This window comes from Cynocephalus volans, chromosome 6, assembly GCF_027409185.1.
Source record: "Cynocephalus volans isolate mCynVol1 chromosome 6, mCynVol1.pri, whole genome shotgun sequence".
Lineage (NCBI taxonomy): Eukaryota > Metazoa > Chordata > Mammalia > Dermoptera > Cynocephalidae > Cynocephalus > Cynocephalus volans.
In genome coordinates, this window is record NC_084465.1 from 108,307,592 (window position 1) to 108,329,582 (window position 21,991).

The window sequence follows — 21,991 nt, forward strand, 5'->3', positions numbered from 1 at the left end:
TTGAGGTCCAGGAAGGGTTAGTAACTTGCCCAGGGTCACACAGCTGCTGAGTGGTACAGCTGGGGTTTCCTCACAAAAACGCTTCTCTTAACCACAACTCACACTGAGGAAAAGCATTTCAGAAATACCAGTGTCAAAAGGCGACAGCTGGAGTCCTGATTTGGAATCCAAAGACCTAAACTCAATTTCTAGCTCTGCCGCTTGCTAGCTGCAGAACCTTGTGTTTAGCCGTTTTTCAGTTTTTTTTTTTTTTTTTTTTTTACTTATAAAAGTGAGAAGAGTATCTACACTAGTGACCTTGAAAGGCCAGCAAAGCATCGACAAGAAGACAGCACTCTGCAAACCATAAAGCTTCACCCAGATATGAAGGAGCCGCCCTCCTCCATCAAAAGCCCAGGGAGAACCCACCCCAATCAATGTCCCTTTGATGCAAACGCACAGGCTGGGGGTTACCTATTATGTCAGAGCTTAAACAGACATAATAACTGAGGCATGAACAACCTGTACAGAAAACCAGACCCTCAAGAACAAGGACAGTTAGTGTTTTTAAAGGAGACAGTTTAATACCAACAAGTGTCTATAACAGGGGTTGGAAAACTACACTTCACAGGCAAAATCCAGCCTGTGGTCTATTTTTGTACAATTTTTTACATTTTAAGGGAGGGGGGGGGAAGAGGAAGAGAGGGAGAAGGAGACAGACTGACCCAAAAGCCTAAAATATCTGGGCCTTTACAGAAAATGTTTGCCAACCTCTGGTCTCTAAGATATAATAGAAAATAACATCTAATTCATGTAATCTGCATGCATAATGAGGTTTGTGCACATCTTGGAAGAAAATCTAACACCAAGGAGGGGCTGTCCAGACACAGGTCAGGAAGGTACCAAGCCAGTCCCCATCCACAGTGACATGCAATATACAAGGAGTGACTAAACACACCTAATTAGGCAAGGAAGGAGACAGCAGGGTGGGTGCATAGAGCCTAGATGGGAAACAGGATGAAGTCAAAAGAGGTAACAAAAAAGAGAGGCTTGGAGGACGTGCTCAAGTGAGAAAATCCAGGCACATTTTTCTGAGAACCTCTCAGGTGGGTAGATCAGGCATTTTTCCAGTGCCTTCCATCACCAGTCAACAGAAATTTATCAGGGTTGTTTCACTTTCCAAATTTACTATGTGCCCCTGGGCAAGTGAATCGAGCTCTCTGTGTTTCCTCATTTGCAAAATGAAGATCAGACTAGCACCTACCTATATAGGACCGATTTGAAGATTAAATGAGTAAATGCACAGTTCTTGAAAAACAGAGTTAGTGCTACTTAAATGTTAGGCTTTTTTTTTTTAAATCACCCTCTCTACTTTACGTTTTGCTGAACAGTCCAGTTGAAAGACACGGAGATGTGGAAGTTCACTCTGTCGGCACTGCTGGTAAGCTGAACTGAGATTGAACCGTCTGTCATGGCACCCTGCAGTAACCAACCCCTCTCTCGGGGGTCCCATAGACCTCCAAGGAAGCATGGGAGCACATGAAGAAGAGGCAGATGGGGGGATGATTAAAAACGCTGGAGGGCCGACCCCGTGGCTCACTCGGGAGAGTGCGGCGCTGGGAGCGCAGCAGTGCTGGGAGCGCCGAGGCCGCAGGGTTCGGATCCTATATAGGGATGGCCGGTGCACTCACTGGCTGAGCGTGGTGCAGACGACACCAAGCCAAGGGTTACGATCCCCTTACCGGTCACAAAAAGAAACGCTGGCGATGAGGCAGACAGGGCCAGGGCATGCCGGGCCCTAGGCACCATCATTTTACAACAAATGTGATTAGATGCTCAGTCCTGCTCTTCCCAAGGCTTCCCCACAACCTTGCCAAGGTTAACCCCAAGCAGCAGGCTGGCCCCCATAAACCATGAACATTCCACCTGGTCATCCTCTGGACACGAACAAGATGAGGTCGTGATTTGTCAGGCTCAATTACTCAGATAGCTACCCCTGGCTTTCTGCCCCCTGCCCCTCACCTCTTCCCTCCTTGCTAAGCCTTCTGTGCATTAGCAACAAGCTTGCCATTCTCCAGAAGGATCAGAGATTACCACAGTGTGCCTGGCAGAAAATGCTGAGTGGAATGAAGGAGGAAAGGGAAAAAAAAAAAAAAAAAAACTTCATCATCCGATTCATATATGGGCAAGAGCTACAAACAATTCAGGGCGCTAAAATTAATTTTCTCCCTTGCCAATGAAGACAGGGTGAGCATCGAGGCAGACTGTAATAAAAAACGTACTTAATGTGTACAGCACATATTTATTCATTTTTAGAAAACTCTCAATGCTGCCACCCCCTTCTCCCATAAAATCTGACCATCCTACTCAGCCTCTATTCTTATCCCTTGCTCATTTGCGTAATTTTAAAACTGCAGAATATAGCTAGCCTAAGAATATTTTTTTATAATTACACCCATCACAGGAACTGTCAGTATCTAATGAAGGATAATTTCAGCTATTATAAGAAGCCTAAAAGATCATTTTCATGAATAATTCGTAATATGAATCATTAAATTCAAACAATGTCAGAAATTTTAAAAAAGAAGACGAAGAAGAAAAATATTTTAGGTACCTAAAAGTAACCATCCCTTTAAAGGCTGAATCCAGCTTCTGACACACACAGAAACACCACACAACACATGGAGCAGATCGGCATGTGAAGGGAACAAACATGCAAGTCAGCTCGTGTCACTGCCCTTTTTCAATTCTTCATTGGATTGCCTGAGCCTGAGGATAAAATCCAAGCCTCACAGCAGGTCACACAAACAGAGTCCTCCCCGCTCTGACCTCTGCCTGTCTCTACTGCTTATGTCTCACCTCTTTCCTCCTGCCAATGTCTCACCTCTTTCCTCCTGCCACTCTGGATCCCACGCAGGTCCCCAGCCTCCCAGGGCTTCTGTGCCAGTGTACACATTGCTCTCCCTGCCTCCCTCCAAGAAAAGAAACCTGCCTGAACACAAAATGAACCTACACTAGAAGCAGAACCAACGTGCAGGGTGGTGCATCTGCCAGGTAAACTGTGAGCACCTGGATTCAGCCACATCTACACCCCAAGCTTCTCAGCTCTATGAAATAAACGTTCTTGTTTTCTTCAGTTGGTTTTTACTGTCTGTCAAAGGTGTGGGAAAGTTCTTATTACTAAAATATGGCCGCAAGCCTTAACAGACCCTGAGGTAACAGGAGAATCATGGTTCTCACAGCTGGTCTGGGCCAAAGCCAGCAAAGCAGAACACTCAGTGGGAGCTGGGGCAGGGCAGGTGGTGGCGATGTATGTGTGTGCGTGAATGCTGGGGGAAGGAGGGGAGGGACGAGGTCAGGATCAACGTGTGAGTGATGAGGCTAGATTCAGGAGAGGTCAAATCACCTCTGAGGTGGTTTGGCTAACAGGTGTGTCTACACTGCATGGTGGTGGCAAAGCCCCCAAATCCACTCTTTTCAGGGAAACATAAAAACAGTCTGTGTTCCACTTTGCAACTACTAAAAGACATTACGTGTTAAAATATGCATGAGTTTCAGTAAGAGGAATGATGTTTATACATTAAATAAGGAAGAGAAGAAGGGGAGAATGGCCTTGTCCAGACAAAAATTACAAACTTCTTAACTAGATTACAACTTTCCAGAATATCATCCCTTTCTAGAAAACAATGGTCTTCAAACTACAGGTTGCATCTCTTCAATGGGGTGGCAAAAATAATCAGTGAGTCATCAATGACATTTGTTAAAAGGGAGTAGAATGGGATATCTGAAGTGAAAATGTTCTGCACGTAGTAAAGGTTAAATGTTGTTCCAGAAGGCTGTCCCTCCGTTACATATATACAGGAGTGTATATGCTTAAAAGTATTTCTTACTGCAGGTCACAGTCAGGAAGGATTAACAACCACCTTTTTAGAAGGTGTTGGATAAAAAAAAGAAAAATGTCAGATCAGAGGTGACATAAGATGATATGACAGTTGGTTTCAAACCAAAAAGTGACTGGTAGACACGTCACCCACACTTTCACTCAGCAGCTACACTTTTGCACATATCTGCCACCAAAACAAAGCCCCAGGCAATCTGGACACGTATGTGAGCGGCTTAATGCAGTACTGTTTGTAGTGGCAAAGAGCTGAGAACAACCTAAATGCCATCTATAGGGGAATGACTTAAAGAAGCATAGCTACATGGGGGCTAATTTGCAGGCATTAAAAAGAATGATTTAGATCTGCGTCTACTGATAAGGAGGAAAACTCATGACTGTTAAGTGATACACGGTAACCTCCCCTTATCTACAGGGGTACGTTCCAAGACTCCCAGTGGATGCCTAAAACTGCAGACAGTACCTTATAGATATATATAGATATATATATACACACACACACATATCATATATAAAATGTTTTTTACAATGATAAAGTTTAACTTATTAATTAGGCACAGTTAAAGATTAACAATAATAACTAATAATAAAATAGAACAACTATAACAACATACTATAATAGAAGTAAAATGATTCACATCCCTGATGGGACAGGGCAGGATGGAGAGGATGGTGAGAGATTTCATGATGCTCCTCAGAATGGCAAGCAATTTAAAACTTATAAATCACTTATTTCTGGAATTTTCCACCAATATTTTCAGACCACAGTGACCACCTGTAACTGAAACTGCGGAAAGTGAAACCACAGATAAGGGGAGGCTACTGCACTGTTACCTACGGCAAGGCAGATCAAGGGTCGGCCAGCATTATCTTTAAAGGATCGGGTGGTAAATATTTTGGGGTTTGCAGGCCATGTGGTCTCTATTGGAATTATTCAACTCTTCTGTTGTAGCTCAAAAACAGGCATAGACAATACTTAATGAATGTATATGGCCATGTTCCAATAAAACTTTATTTATAGAAAAAGGTACATGCCCAGGGGCCATAGTTTGCCAACCCCTGATACAGACCATAATCCCATTTTGGGGGAGGGAAACAAATAGGTAGAACAGGTATACATATGCTCAAATAGATTGTGTAAGCTTACATATATCATTTAACTCTGGTTATCTCAAAAGGGCAGCACTGAGGAAGATTAACTTCTTTATATATCTCTATTGCTGGACTTACTCTAAAAAACTATATTACTCATTTTTAAAATTCCGATGAAATATTCAATTATAAAAAAATGTATGAAATACAAACTCTCTAGTGATTGCTTCCACTGAAATCAATTTTCTGTAATATAATCAACCACTATTTTTTCCACAAATAATGGAAAAAATCTTCCATAATTCGTATTTATTTGGATACCAACTGTCATGTGAAGAACTCTCCAGCTAGAAATTGTCCAGAAAAGATGGAAAGACTAATAACAAGTCACAGGAAACCAAGAAAAGAAATTTTATCCTACTCTCCCAATGAGAGACCAAATGATATAAAAAGAGTAGTTTAAAACTCAAGCCCATAAACTTGAGAGCCACTGTTAACTAAGCCAGGTAGTTACTATTCGCATTTTACAGATGTGTGGTAGGGGGAGCCAAGATTTGGATCTGGGTCTGAATTGCAGTTTAACTGGATTCTCTTGGTACTGATCAATAGCTGATAAATAGGACATACACCCATGGTTAATCCAATCCCTCACGCCGCAAGGACACATAGATTCACAGGGAAAATTAGCATGGGACCCAAAGCAACTGACCACCTTATTGCTTAAACATAGAGGGGAAAATGACTCCTGCTTCACCCAAACAGGGGAGTCACTGACAAAAATCTACCACTGGTAGGTTTCAAAGCACTCAGTAGAGACCATCCTTCATATTTCCATTACTGCCATTACTAGCAAAGCCAGCACTACCTCCACACGGATCACCAAAAGCAGAGTAGCTGCTAACTTACTAGTGTGGCAGAAACAGCTAGTGTGTCCCCTAACAGCCATTCTTTCTTCCTTAGCAAGAAAAACGCCAATTTTTAACCAGGTACTTGGCCACCTGGGCAGAAAACAAAGACTGTGTTTTCTAGCACCCTTCGCAGCTCTGCCTAGCCACATGAAAGTGTCATGGCCAAATCGCAGAAGAAAAGATCAGTGAATGTCAAGACTTAGCAATCAGAACTATCCAAAATGAAATAGAGAGAGAGGAGGGAAAAAAAGGCCAGACATGTCCAAGGTCACACTGCTAGGAAAGAGCTGTTAGAACCTTCTGAGTCAAAACCCACACTTAGATTTCCATGCTACAGCGCTTCCTAGTACAGCTGCATAATGAATATCATCCTTTTTCTCCGGAAGAGGGGAGGAAGGAGGCAAGTCAGCAGGAGCCAGCATGCATGTCCATCAAACCCAATTCCTGTCATCCAGGGCACACGTGTAACTGTTGCTGACAGGTGCCTTACATTTACACTCATACTGTGCCATTGTCTGATATTCCTATTAAAATCCCTGCCAATTACTTTTTATTCTTATCCCATACAAAGTCTATGTGTCGGGTAAGGGGAGGGGTCACTAAGCCCTTCAGGCAGCAGATGTTTATCCTAGAGTGTCGGTAAGAGTAAAGTGCTACACCTATATTCCAAGGTATTGATAATGCTTAAGGGTTTATAAATGATTTTTATTAACAAGGAAAGAAAACACAAATTGTTGTTCAACCATGAAGTTGTGGAAAAACAGTTTTAAGGCAAGCCATCGCGAGCAGAGCAGGCTGCTTCTGGCCCACAGGTGCAGCTTTGCTTGCTGTCTGTTCCAAATCTTCACTTCTCCCAGAAGGCAGCCAAGTCCCCAGAAGCAAGGTCTCACAACTTCTGCACCACTCCCAAGCGCCCAGCCATGGGCCCTGCACTCTGCTAACAGCATTGTGATGAGATGAACCAGATGCAAACGAAAGCAAGAGCAATTAAAGGTAGATCTGAGCTTGACCTAACTGGCTCCACCTGGAGAAAGAAGAGTGTTTTTGGAGGAACTGGATCCCCCAAACAGTGAGATCATGAGGAAAGAATCAGACAGTAATAGAAGGGTAAGAGGGGGAAGAAGACAAGACATTCTGGTTGCAACACATACCTGGAATGCCTTCCAGGAACTCGGGTCAAGTGCACCCAAGTCACACGTCACGTTGCTCAACAGCCACGTGCCTGCTGGTTCTGCTCACTGGCCTGGCTATCTGGGAGAAACTCTGGACTGGAAACCCAGGTTACCTCATCTACCCAGTCACTCAGTCTGTGAGCTCCAGGAGGGCAGATGTGGAGGGTATTCACTTCTGCATCAGGACAGCCAAGATCCACGCCCTACCACTCACCAGCTGTGCACCTTGAGCAAGGCACTTGACAATGATGGTAACAATAACAATCTAACACTGAAGTCTAGTGCATGGTGTGACCTTTAAACCAGACAGTCTGGCACCACTGTCCACACACTCTCCAAGCTTCAGATTCCCCACCTGTAAAATGGGAGGAGTATTAGTACCTACCTCACAGGAAGGTTGCCTATTACACAGCACGGGGCCTGACATACGGTGCTTAATCCATGTTAAATTCATTAAATTCAATAAATTCATTCATGCATTCAATCATTCATTCATCAGATATCTACCGATCACCCATCAGGTGCCAGACACTGATTTAGAAGCTGTGTGCCCCACAGTATCAAAACCAAGTTAATCCCTACTCTCATGAGTTTACATCCTCATAAATGTTTCTTGAATACGCCACTAAAGAAAGGAAGATATTAAAATGTTAAAGTATAAAATAGGCAGCAGTACTATAACCTGGGGTGACCAAGTAGGGAAAATAATGTCCTAGAGAAATCACAGAGCACTCCCTAAAGCAGTGAGATCTGACTGTTGAACAGGGGATGTGCCAGACCCCCTGTATGAAGGTTCTAGACTGAGTGAATAGAAGACATGCCACAGAGAAGGATGTGAAGGCAGTGTATTTCTACTGAAGTGCCAGGAATTTAAGTGAGGCCATAAAACCACTGAAATAACCCCAGACCAGGAGATGGTCTTATCTCTATAAGAGTGTCTATTTTTCCATTCAGTCCAAAAAAAAACATCTAGACAAGTTGCTCTCAGCCGAGGTATAAGGCATCATTATCCACTCAAGCAAAGCAAAATGACCAGTTGCCTTATGAAAGCTGTAATTTTAGAAACTTAAAACAGAGCAGCTTTCAAAACCAAAGTGACATTTAACAAAAAGAGCCACCTGTCAGCTTCCAGAAAGGAGAGGAGCTAAAGACCAAATGAGAGACTGATTGACAAAGCACATGATGATAATAACCACAATGCTAGATGGTCCTAAAAACTAACGACAACAACGATAAATACACAATCTGGCCACGGCCTCCCAGGAGGGAGCTAAAGCAGTTGGATTGCTCCCGTTTTGTTTCTGGGCCTTTGTTTCCTACCAAACAATAAAAAGGAAATAGAAAAAAATAATGAATCAATACTTGATATTTCCAGGCAATTGCTTTTGCAATGAATTGGGAGAAGAAAGCATCCTGCTGGGGACAAAAATCAGGTTGAGCAAATAAAACTTTACCCCTCATAGAGGTTGCCAGTGAAACATGGGCCGCTTCTAGAAAACCAGGGACTGGATCCTCTTGCAACTATCACCCTGTATCTGTGAAGAGGCTTTTCCCAGCAGTGATGGGTGGCTTGGGGGAATTTCAGAAACCCTCTCAGGCCTCCCATATAATTTCCATCAGCCTCACCCTCCCCAAAGCCACCCGATGTGGAGACTGATGGCCCCCTATCCAATATCCACTGTCCTTCCTTACATGCCAATTAAGCAAGCACATTTCCCAGCCTTCCTTGCAATTAGGGGTGGCCAAAGAGCCAGGTACTGGGGCTACCTGTTCAGGTTTTTGTTCAAAGGTCAGGAAACTAGCTAATTACACAAATACTATTTTATCAGGATTGCAAAGCTTTCAAAGAGGTTTACTCTACAATTATCACCATAATTATTCACCTACTTTCAGAAACTAATTTACAGGTGTCTGCTAACATGCCCTGACCCTCTGCAGCCTGGACACTCTTCAAAATGCATCCATGACCCAAAATAATATCCACGATTGCCTGGTATTTTACACATGTCATCACTTTTAAACTTCAAACAATGCTATAAAGTCAATATTATTATCTCCACTCAAATGAAAATACTGAAGCTCTGAAATAACCATTTACTCCAAGAAAACAGATCTAGGGAATGACAGGACTGAGATTCCACCCAAATCCCACAACTGGAAAACCCAGGCCTGCCTTCCCCCTGTGCTCATCACCACTTGCTCCAGGTGGTGGCTTCTCCTTTACCTAGGACATGCTGTGCCTACACACACCACTGCTGCTGAGAAGTCAACAGGGCTGTTTTTCCCCAAGTCTCATGTGCAGTTGTGAGTCCCTCCCACTCTGACCCAGCTCCTTATGTGACTGATGGCACATGATTAGGTTTCTGTCATCCAGGGAAAAGAGGCAAATGGGGTGGACATTTTTGAAGATAAAGCTAGGTGGCAGATGCTAACTAGGCAAGCAACCCAGCAGAGGCTGCCCCACCCAGGCAGGCATCTCGGTCAGCTTGTCACATACTACCAGGCAGGCACAGAGTGACGAGGCGCATTTCATCACCTAGAACATGTCTGCGAGAACAACTTAGAGAAGGGGAACAGGAAGTGCTGGGGGAGGCACAGGCTTAGCAGACAGATCTGGATAGGAATCTTGGCTCAGCTGCTTTCTAGGTGGATGATGGTAATGGTGATTTTCATGTGTTAACGTGGCTGGGCACAATACCCAAATGTCTGGTCAAACGCCAGTCTAAATGTTGCCACGAAGGAACTTTTTTAGATGAGATTAACATTTAAATCAATAGACTTTGAGTAAAGCAGATTACCCTGCATAATGTGGGTGGGTCTCATCTAACTAGTTGAAGGCCTTAAGGGAATGAAAACAAAGGGGGTCCCATGAGCAAAAGGGAATTCAGTCTTTGAGCTGGAGCTGCAACATCAGGTCTTCCTTGCAACATCAGGGTCTCCAGCCTGCAGGGCCTTCTTGCAGATCTGAGTTAACAGATTCCACAATCACATGGGTCGATTTTCCTAAAATCTCTCCCCCTCCCCCTCCCCCTCCCTATATATAGGGGTCTTCAAAAAATTCATGAAAAGATTCATATTATCTTTTAATTCTATTTTTCTATGAACTTTCGAAAGTAAACACGTACACACACACACACACACACACACACACACACACACACACACACACACAGCCAATTCCTCGAGACAGGTACTGAGTGGCTAATTGGGTCTAAATTTTGAGAGGAGATGAGTAGCCATTTGCTGACTAGAGGTTACACATGTACCTGCCTGAGGTCTTTTTCAAAGGCTGCCTTCCTTGACTTTTCTCACCAGTAACTGCTACAAGGGAGTTTAACTCTCACCCAAACTTAGTCAACAGACTGCAACCTGTCAGATGTGAACAGGCCAGGACCCAGCAGGGCAGAATCCCTCTCTCACATAATGGGTCACATCAATCAGGACTGAACAGGCTGGGACCCTTCTTTCACACAGACCAGAATGGAACTCAGATGGGAACTTTGGTTATATAAGACAATCCCTCTCTGTTCTGGAGAATTCATTTGTACGCAGGGCTGTGTCTTCTCAGTTTGCAAAGTGTTTGCCAAATAAAGTCTCTCTGTATCTCCAAACTCCTTTTTGGTGTAACTGTGTGTGCACACACAGACACACATACACACTCTTGGTCTGTATCTCTGGAGAACCCTAACACAGTGACCTTGCGCACAGCTACCTCCCAGAGCCTTGGCTCCATTGTATCTGTAAAATGGGGACAAGAGCACCAACCTCACAAAGATGCTGGAAGGAACAGAGATGCTGCAGGTAAAGCACCTGGCACATCACAGGTACCAATGAACAGGAGTTTCTGTCAACTGAGGATTTCTGTAGGTGGTTACAAGGCCTTCCAGGAAAAGACTGAGCTATATCATAGCACATATTTGCAATTACCTATTTGTTTAGGTGTTTGGTGTCCAACTCTCCCATTAAACTGCCAGTTCAGTGGTAGAGCTTGTGCCCCTCACGTTCACTGAAGTATTCCCAGAAGTGTGCCTGGCATACAGTGGGTATTCAATTAATGTTGGCTGAATGAACGAAACGGCGCCCTGACTTCATACTGTGCACAAAGTCACAGCCTAACTTCTCAAACCAGCAGTGGTTCTGGAGTTGGTGGAAACTGGGGGAAGGTGGCAGGAGCAGCTGCGTGTGAAACCTAACTTTGCACCAGATACTGTGCTGGGAACTTTATATCTAATTCTCTCAACCCCCAAAACAGAGTGACAGGTGGAAGTAATGTCCAGAAGGCAGTTATCTCAAGAAGGAAGGGGAGCAACTATAAGGTCTCCTGTCTATAAACTTAGTATTTTAAAAGGTAAAGGCCATTTGAGAGTCAACACATAAAACATACAAAATAGGCAGGACAGAGTCACACAGAGGAGAGAAAGAGGAGGGGGGAGTGGAAAGGGGGGAGAGGGAGGGAGGGGGGGAGAGAGAGAGAGAGAGAGAGAGAGAGAGAGAAGAAAAGAGGCAGGGAAGGAGGGACCAAGAGAACACACAGGACAGCTAGCAAGTCAGGAAGCCTGGGCTATAACCCAAAGCAAGGATGAGACAACAGTCCCCAGAGGGAGCAGAAGAGGCAGGGATAAGCTTAGCAGTGGAAGAGTCCAGAGGCAGCACTAGCTTCAGGTCTGGCTAGATTCAGTTTCTGTCTCCTGGCTCTACTTCCTCTGCATTGACTACATTCTCAGACAGGCCCTCTCAGTCCCTTAAGTGGAAAAATAGCTGCCCCAGCCTCTCAGGTTCAAGTCCAGTGAGAGAAGACATGTGCATCCTGTTCTGCAATCTCTCAGCACTGTGACTGCTATGACTGGCTCCAACTGAGACTCAGGCACATCCCTGAGCTAATGTGCCTCAGACATACACCCAGGGTGTAGGGGTGGGACAGGCCCACATGATTCACATGGACAAAGGGTTTCTCCAAAGGAAAATGGAGGGGGGGGGCAGAAAAGGGGCAATAAATCCTGGGAAGACAAAAAAACAGCCAATGTCCAAGACACCATCTGCACACAGACAGTTAGAAGCTGAACCAGGACTTTAACTCCAGTTGGTGAGACTCCAGAGCCCAAGCTGTGTCTGCCAGCCCAGGTCAGCCTTCTCAGCCATGCAGAGTCTAATCAGCAGGCTCAAGTGAAGCAAGTCCTTGTGCTCAACCCAGACAACAGGGGCCAGCTTTCCAAAGGCACACTATCTTGTGAGGAAAACACACAAACAAGAAATACCTGACTTTAAAAATGCAGAGTGGCTTATAGGAAGGTTTAACTCATGCTGTTGAACCAAGGAGGGGAGGTCTAGGAGGGCCAAGCACCAAAACAGCCAGGACCACTGCCAGACTCACTTATCCCAAGTGGTTCTGGTGACACTACAGAGGAGTTAGACATGAGGGAGATAGCACTTGGGGCCAGGCCATGGAGACTCCAAGCTCTGTCAGGGTCCGCTCCCCAAGGAAAGAACAGGCCCAAGCACGAGAGTGAGAGGACAATAGGAGGTCATTCAAACTCTGAATCATGCAAAGGGGCTTCTTGATTGTGTGCGGCTTGAGAAGGATCAGTACTTACCTCTGTAGCGTCAGCACCAATGGCTGTTCACAGTCAGGGGGGACAAGAATAACACAGAACCTGCCCCTGCCCCTGCTCCATAGAACTCCCCCAGCTTCCCTGTCTCTGTTCACACCCCCCATTTCCAGACTTGGAATCCTGCAGCGAGGTCCACACTCTGCCCTTCCTCTCTCCAGTATCCAAACCACAACTGAGTCCTAGAACTTCACAGGCTAGAGCCTGTGAGTTTCACAGGGAATACCTGTCTGTTTGTCCCATTGCTCAGTCAACAACTAGATTTATATAGCAGGGGAGTAAGGCCCCTCTCTTCCCATCCATAAGCCCAGATTTGTAAGGGAAGCCAGAAGCGCCTGACAAAGGGGTAGCTACAACATGGTCCCTCCATTGCAACTGTACCTGTGATATAAACAGCCCCATGATAGGCCTTGAAAGACAGAATGATTTTAGAACTTCTAACAGCCCTACCAAAACTAAGCACATTTCCAAGGTGCAACTGAGTAGTGCAAGTTTCTCTATAACTGCAGAAGTAAACAAGTGACAAGAGACTTGGTGTTTTTGACAGACATGTCTTTAACATATTCCTGGACACTCTCTACTGCAGACCCTCACAACCTACAAGGCAATGCTTGAGACTCTCAGAGCACAAACCTCAAAACATCTCGGGCATGATGTCTCTTTCTAAGAGCCACACAGACCAGTTAGAAGATGGAAAGCACGTGCATCAAACAAGTGCCCCCGCAGGGACAGCACACAGGCCAGCTGGCTGGCAAAACTCAATGCTCCCTTCCGCTGGACAGAATTCTTGCTGGAAAGTGGCTTACCGGCCAGACAACACTTCCCAGCCTCCTGTGCATCTAGGTGGGACTACACAACTAGTTTTCGCCAGTGGAATGTAAGCAGAGAGGTATGCGTCTCTTCTGGAAGAAGGGAGAATGACAGTAATCACTACGGTCCTTCTCCAAACAGTATGTGACAGTGCTTCCCCGGACTTCTTCCTTCTTCAGTGACTCTGAAATCACTCCAGACATTAAGTTGAATAGAGTCTAGCAATAAGCTTTTATTAGGCACCTACTGTGTACTTGATCAAGCAAAAAAAAGTGTCTAAGTCACAGATCATCCTCCTTTTGTGTTGACACAATCTGGCAGAGTGGACAAACACACACACAAGACATGATCACACAGTAACTCATGATAGCACACAGTAAAAAGCCAGACTTCGGTTATTGCTCATAGTAAGTGTCACAGGAGTTTAAGAAACGGAAAGATCAGCATGATGAGATTTCCTTAAAGTGACAAGAGAAGAGCTGGATGTTATGATAAATGCAACATCTGGCCTGAACATGAATAAGGGAAATGGCATTTCTACAAGAGGAAATTGGACAAGCAGAGTGTGAGAGTCATAAGAGGTCAGGATGGGAGCACACGACAAGACACGTGACTAAGGACACTGGACACAGAGGAGAAGGGCCACATTCCAGTGGACCACGAAGGTTAGAGAATGTAGGTGAGTATCATTTTCACCCACTGCGGATCCTTGGGGGGAGCCAGAGGTGGGGGCACAGTAAAAACACTGTTAACTTGTGCAGGGAGCCTCCCTGGTCTTCCCACCTGGTGGTACCTATTAGGAGAGACAAATCCTGAGGCCAAATCCGGATTTAAGTAGAAAAATGCAACATTAAAAAAAAAAAGAAAGAAAGAAAAGAAAATGTAACCTTGATTAATTTGAGATGTCTAACACTGACCAAGAATCAGAGTGTTGGCATATTGTGGAGTATTTGCTGACCTTGAACTTCATTAATTCAAAAGTGACAGCCTCCGAGAAAGTGGTTCTGACCACTGCACTCCAACCTGCACGTTGGCTTTTTTAAAAAATCCTCATGCCTGGCTCCCACTTCTGAGTGAATGGGTCTGGGTGGGGCTAAGCACTAGGACTTTAAAAACGCCCCAGGTGACTCAAGAAGCAGCCCATATTGAGAACCCTGCTCTACAGGGTGAAAAGATGGTGTCGCAGCTCACAAAACTAGCAGAGAAGAGAAACGCTCTCGTCTACTAGGGTTGCCGGGAGGACTGCACGTCTAGCTGCTGCAGCCTCTCACCACCTCTCGCCAGCACAAGGAGAACACCTGGCTGAAAATGGAGCAAACGCAGCGGGGGCGGGGCTGATGCACACCAGCTTACGGGGGCCCACTGTGCAGGCCACTTCCCATCACTGCGTTCAGTGATATCGTGTTGGCAGTTTGACACCAGCCACAGCGGGAGCATTTACACCATGGAAATCAGCAAACGCTGTAAAGCAGGGCCTTTTTTTTTTTTTTTTTAACCAGAGGACTGGTTGTTAAATGTTTACCAGCATATCACTGCCAATAGTGGGGGCGGGGGGGACAGAGCAGAGAAATGGGGAAAAAAACAACTGATGATACTTGAGCCCCTGCATCAAACCATCCCTGAAGGCAGATATTCCTGGACTTCTTTTTTTTTGCTTAAGCCAGATTAAATTGGATTTTACAACTCTTACAATCAAGAGAGCTCTGAATGACTGAATCACGGCAGAGTCAAAGTCAAGTGTTAATTGTGGTCACACGGAGCAGAAACTACATGTGATCAGAAGGATCTGGTTGTAGGTACAACAGAAGACCAGTTACATGTGGGATACAGCACATCGCTTGTGTGGCAAAAGAATGACGATCCACAAACTTGTCTGCTGCTAAGCTCTCTACAGCTGCAAGAGATCTGGAGTCACCTAAATGCCATGAGGCTAGATCCTGCAATGGCTCCTATTAGATCTGTATTCATTCATGTTATAAATATTTATGGAGCCCATGCCAGGGATCAAACACTGTAGGAGTCACTTCGAAAAAATCATGCAAGACCCATGCTCTTGTTGACTGCATAGTGCAGGGTGGAATACACAGTAAATAAGTAATTGAGTAAGCAGGCAAGGTACTCTGAGGTATGATAAGTACTGCAGTGGATATAAAAGGCAGTGATGGGAGAAAGAATGAGGCAGAGGGCACACCATAAGACAGGGTGGTCAGGAGGAGGTGACATCTGAACAGAGACCTGCGGAGGTCGGGGGAAGAGCATCCCAGCAGCGGGGCAGCAAGTGCATAGATCCTGAGGTAGGAAGCAGCCTGGCACATTTGAGGAAAAGCCTGAAGGCCAGTGTGGCTGGGGTGGAGGCAGGGGAGGGTGGTAGGAGATGAAGTTGGAACTTAAGGAAGAGCCAAATCAAACCAAGCACTGAAGGCCATCATCAGAACATCTGGACTGGAAGACCATGAAAGGGTTTTAAACAGTGGAGTGATGGGATCTGATTTATGTTTCTACGAGGTTCCGTGTTTATCCCACTGGAGTCAGGAGACAGACAGACACACAGAAACACAGATACAGATACAGACACACACACACACAGAGACACAGACACAGACACACACACACAGACACACACACAGACCCACACACACACACACACACACCCCAGCTTTGGTGGATTCCTCTTCCTTGCAACCCCAAGAAGCCTGACTCAAACAAAGACATCTTTGTCTCTGTGCACACTGGGGGTGAAACAGCAGGCCACACAAGTGGAGCTGTCCCAAAGTCTGCAGGATTCAAGCTGCAGAATAGAAAATGAGGCTACATGTTCCCCTGGAACAGTGTAGGCTTCAGGAATCATCTAGCCCATGACTGTCCATCTTCATAGAGTCAGGCGTCTAGACTGCCTTGCCCTATTTTCTGGCAGTTCAGGGAAACTGACAGCCCAGTGAGAGCACGAAGCACACACAGGTGTGGAACCAGGTATCGCTGAGCATACCACACTCCAGCAAAGACAAAACAGAGAGAGAGGCTGGTGACTTTCCAATGTTTCGCTTCTTTTGTTTCTTAGAACTTTTAAAATTGCTCCTAAGCCTCCCTCATCTGTTAGGTTCCTCCCACTCCATCTCCCACTCTCACTGCTGATTACTCTGACTGCCACCAGCACCAGGCCACTTCTCCTCCCCTTCTCCCTGAGCCTGCGGCAGGTTCTTTAGCTAGAGATACTGACGAAGCCCACAGCTTTAAAATCCATCACTACAGAACAGGACTGCATGGTTAGGACAGATGATGACTGGAGTACCTAGTAAGAGGGAAAGCAGGAAGAAGAGCTTCACAACACAGGAGCCGCCACTGTGTACCTGGAAAGACACAGATTCCAGAGAAATCAGATCCTTTACAAAGCCAGGATGAGCCCCTACCAATGTAACAGTTTGCTAGGAAGCACAGGAGCAACAGAAATCCCACTCAAGCTTGAAAATAGGGACAGGAGAGGCTTTTTTTCAAAATCACCAAAAAGTTCTGTGCTGGACTGTCACATCAGGCACGGCTGGATTCAGGGGCCCAAAGAACATGATCAGAACTCAGTTCCTCTCTGCCTCTCAGCTCCCCTTTCTGTGTGAATCATTCCCAGGCTCCACATGGAGACAAGCTGGCTACAGCAGCCCCAGCCTCCCAGGCCCACCAGGAAAGAAAGGATGCTTGTTGACTGTATACTAAAGTCCTGAGATCCAGCTACAGCCAGCCAGCTGAGGTCAAGTGCAGAGCACAGGATGGAGCCCCACCTACAACTCAGGACTGACAGTGAGGACACAGGTCAAATGAAAATTGGAGCAACTGTGGAGGCCACAAGATGCCCACTATGCACAGGCAGACAGGGGAGTTGACTCAAGCCATGTGACAGGGACAGACCCATGTCCACCTGAATTCCAAGTTCGGCTGCTGCTTTCTTTTAGTACAAAGAGTAAGCTCCCATTCTCATTTGAATGAATGCTCCTCAGGAGAGTCCAGGAGAAGCCCAACATCTAGCAAGGTTCTGTTCTCCAGCAAGACCTTCTTAAGAACGTTCCTGCTAGGGGAACATCAGAGAAACCTGCCTCCCCTGCTACATATTGTCTGAACTATGTCATTTAACATTTAATCCTTATGACAGCAACATATGATGTATTATTTTAATCCTAATTTTATGGTTGTATAAAGAGGCTCTGAGAAGTAAAATGAGATAGCTCAAATAGTAATAATTGCTAACATTTACTGAGAGTCTACTATGCGCCAGGCACTATTCTAAGCATTTTCCATGTATTAATTCATCTCATCTTCCCCCAAACCCTCATGAGGACAGCACTATTACAATTCTCATTTTACAAAGACAGATGCTGAGGCACAGAAAGTCACATGGCCTCAAAGTTGCCCAAAGGAGTCTTCAGTGTCTTTATCACAGAAGTCACTAATCTACTAACGTCTATCATGACATGCAAGAAGAATGGGGGGCTGGCCGTTTAGCTCACTCAGTAGAGTGTGGTGCTGATAACACCAAGGTCAAGAGTTCAGATCCCCAAGCCAGCTGGCCAACAAAAAAAAGAAAGAATGGGTAGCATGCAATGTTTCCCAAATGCACTTGGCCAAGACAGCCATTTTCCTGGAGAGACGTGCAGGGATGAGGATGAAGTGAAACCACTGGGGTCAGATGCACAGCCACAGGCAGAACAGCCTTCCTTCTGCTGGCAGATGGTCAGATGCAACAGAGAAGTTGTGCACTCAGTAAACATCAATGCTGCCCTATAGCTCGCTCAGGAGCCATCTCCACAGCTCTAGTCATCACAGCTTTTAGCACCTCACAGGCCATGTTTCCATCAGGAGACGTCAGCCTTAATGATGCAGACTCACTCCCCAACTCGTCCCTGACTGGTGAGATTCTCAATTAGGAGGAGTTGGTGTATTAAAAAGCAAACTTCCCCCGTGGACTCTCTTCCTCTCTGGTGCCCAAAGGACGAAAAGTAATTCTGAAGACCCAACAAAGCCTCACAAGAGAGGTTCCTGGGTCTAGACCCACAAGGCAGCACATCAGGGAGTGTGGCTCTGGCCCAGCTAGAGTCTCCAACCGACTGTCAGTAATTAAAATGTTATTTTGATCACTATTTGTCTGATTCCTCATCTACTTCTTATATAGAATATGAAGGGGAGAGAGAAGGGTCATGATTAACCATGATCTTTAAGGTGAAACAAGGTCATCGTTTGCTGACCACTTGTTATGTGATAAGCACATAATATATAAGTCTCTCATGTAATAGCTGCCCTCTCTCAACATTAACTAATATCCAACAGAACCAGTGCTCCTGAGAATGAACCACAAGCTGGAAAAAGGAAAAGGGCCATGTAAAGAGCCAGAGTTCACTCTCCATGTGAAGGTTTACCCAGGCTTAGAGAGCCTTCCCTCTCCAAGTGATGGACACGTCACTGTCAGGCCTGATGCCACTGAACATCTTCACACCCAACTCATTCCTCTTTTTCTGACCCACCAAGGAGCCAACAGGTGAGACTCCTCCTTTCTCAAGCTGATCAGCCCAGAGGCAGGATAGGCCTGAACACCAGGTGTGGGCCTTCTGGTCTACCCAACAACTTTATGCTGGAAGAAGAGCACAGAGACAACCTGCTCCAGGATGAGAGAAATCCACAAACACCAGTGGAGGCACAAGCTTATGGCAAGTCTTCCGACCTTACCAAGGGAAAATAGCACTTACCCAACCTCATTCTGGACCACGTTAGGAAAAAAATCTTTCAATTAGATAATGAAGCCACCCAAAATTCTACTCCATATTTTGCTGGTTAAGTCATGATTTTCTTGGAGGGACTAGATCAGTCTTAAAAAAAAAAAAAGAGGGTGAGAATCTGAAATTTGATATCTGTAAAATTATAGATTTTTAACAATCTATTCTAAAAGTTCACATTAAGTTGTTTTTTTTTTTTTAACATGCTGGAGGCATTTTTCCACAATAAAAATGTAATAACAAAGGTAAAGATTTCAGAATAGCCCTCAGGAATCTATTCAACCCTGAAGGCATTTGGGGCTTATATGATTTTCCACTCTTTTTCCTACTGATGGGCTCAATTTCATAAACAATTTCTTGCCAAAAGATAAAAAGAATCTTCATATCCTCAAATTCAAAGGCTTTTATTGTGGAAAATGTGTCCTAAATTCCCACCTAGAATTTGGGAAGCTAGAAGTCATCTCCATCCCCCAACACCAGAAGCCAAGAAATCAGGGATCAAGAAAGGACTCTCGCCCTCTCTATCCTCTCCCTGCCCCAGCGCCTCCAAATCCCAGAGACCCCACAGCCTGGCCAGTCATACTCAACGGCTTTCAACAAACTGAGGCAGCAACTAGTTGGGGTTGAAGAATGAGTCAATTTCTTTAAGTAACAGATGACACATCACTTGAAATTAGATCAAAGCTCTTGAAAGGAGACCAAAGTATAATTTTTGAAAGAGTTGCCTTTTAATAAGGCTTTTCATGGTGCCTGGAAGATAGCTGCGCTCACTTATATTTGTGAAGAGAAGTGAATTGCAGGACTTATATAATAAAAACAGAGCATCTGGTACACTTGAGGGTTTTCATAAAAACCTTCCAATAAAGAAGGACTCACAGATAAGATGCCATGGTCTTAAATCACACAGTACAGAAGAGAGTATAAGGAACTGCAGCTATGTGGAGCAGTGGAACATGCTTAATTATCTCTGCTCCGATCCATTTAAGGGCGATTACATGACATCCTGAAAAAGCTCACATCCAGCTACGGTTCAGAGCATTCAGGCTGGATCTTGTGATATTGAACTTCAGCTGCCCTAAGAGACCATTCTGTACATTATAGGTTCTGTGTGCCCATTTAGGGAGAATCATACCCAAAATTCTCCTACTCAGAATTGCATTTTATAATTTAAAGTTTTCAAATCAAAAGCAAGCCCAGTGGTGTTTCCACCCCCCACCCCACCCCTGGTTTAATTTTATTGCACCAAAGCAAAGTTCTATGCAAAGTGTAGATTTCTCAAAAGGTGGCAGCGTAGTCCACAGGTCACCTGCACTAGAGTCACATATCTAGAGGTGCAAATCTAGGGCCCCATCCTAGACCCACTGAAACAACTCCCAGAGGCATGGTCCTGGGAAGAGGCATATTTAATAGGTTCTCCAGGTAATTCCTGTGCACACTAAAGTTTAAGAACTCTATAAGGCAAAGAACAAAGGATTTGGAAGAAAATGGTCTGAGTTCATTTCCACCCCAGATACATGTCCCCCAGCCTGTTAAAATCTCCTGAGCCTCCAATAACAAGTTTTTTAAAATAAAGGAAAAATACCCACTTATCACAAGGTTACTGAGTCAAATGAGAGTACACTTGAATCTGCTAGAAAAGAGTAAAGGGCTAGACACACACTATTCATTCAAAACTAAAAAAGCCAGTTTCTAGGGAAACAGAGATGAGAGGTGAAAAGTCGGTAGACCAGGATATACATAACTCCACGTAATGAAATGAATTCAGGGCCATAACAGCAATATATCCGTAAGAAAAGGGCAATGAGCCCACAGAGAAAGATGTGATTAATTCTGCACTGATAAACCCCAGACTAATAAGGTTTACAGACCAAATATGAATGAAGCAAGGCATATTATCAAAAAAACATCACCAGCATGCTGATCCTGGTCAAAGACCATGAGAAATACACAGGCTTCAAAGAAAATTCATATCTTTATAATACCACTGTGTAAGCCATATCCAGATTCCAATACTGTCTCCATCACACAGAAAAATAACAACCATTTATTGTATGACAGGTACCATACTGGAAACCTTGTGTTCATTGTTTTGGTAAATCCTCACAATGACCTCATGACACTGGTATGATGCTTCCTCGTACAGATAGGAAAATAACTCCAAAAATTCGAATGATAGTGGATGAGCTGAATTCAAACGCAGGTCTGGCTGACTCCCCAGACCTGTGAGTGTGGAGAATCTGCCCTCTTTAAAATGTCCACACTCCAAAAGTTCATCTTTCTGTAAGAAAATGTCATTACGGTCAGTTGGCTGGGGGTTACAAGACATGTCGCCCAAGCTAAAAATGCCTTCTTTAGGCTGACCTGAGCAACATTTTAGGAGATTCACAACAGGTAGCCAAAGTACAGAGAGGAGAAACATATGGCACCACCTCAGTCAGGTCTTCACCAAGTAATCATTTTTCAGTCTACTTGTACTTCTGAATAATGATGACAATAACAGTAGCTAAAATTTATGCAGTACTAACTCTATAGTAGGCATTATGCTACAATGTCTACATGGATTGCCTCATGAGGCAGGTGCTGTCAACTAACCCCTGAGCTATGGAGAGATTAAGAAACTTACCCAGAGCTGGAGTTGGAACCTGGTCAAAGTCTGGAGCTCTGATTCTTCACCATTTTGGCATTCTGTGGCTTACACCCCTGGCCTGATGTGACTTAGTCATGCCACAAGGTTCACTACCTTGCAAGTATCTCAAGACTCTAAACATAAAAT

At 44.8% G+C, this 21,991-nt stretch overlaps 1 protein-coding gene across 3 annotated transcripts in view; it reads right to left on the reverse strand.

Moving 5' to 3' along the window:
• SNX29 (sorting nexin 29) overlaps positions 1 to 21,991 on the reverse strand; it is a 573,196-nt gene that overhangs the window by 353,794 nt on the left and 197,411 nt on the right. The gene's annotated exons all lie outside the window — the stretch shown is intronic.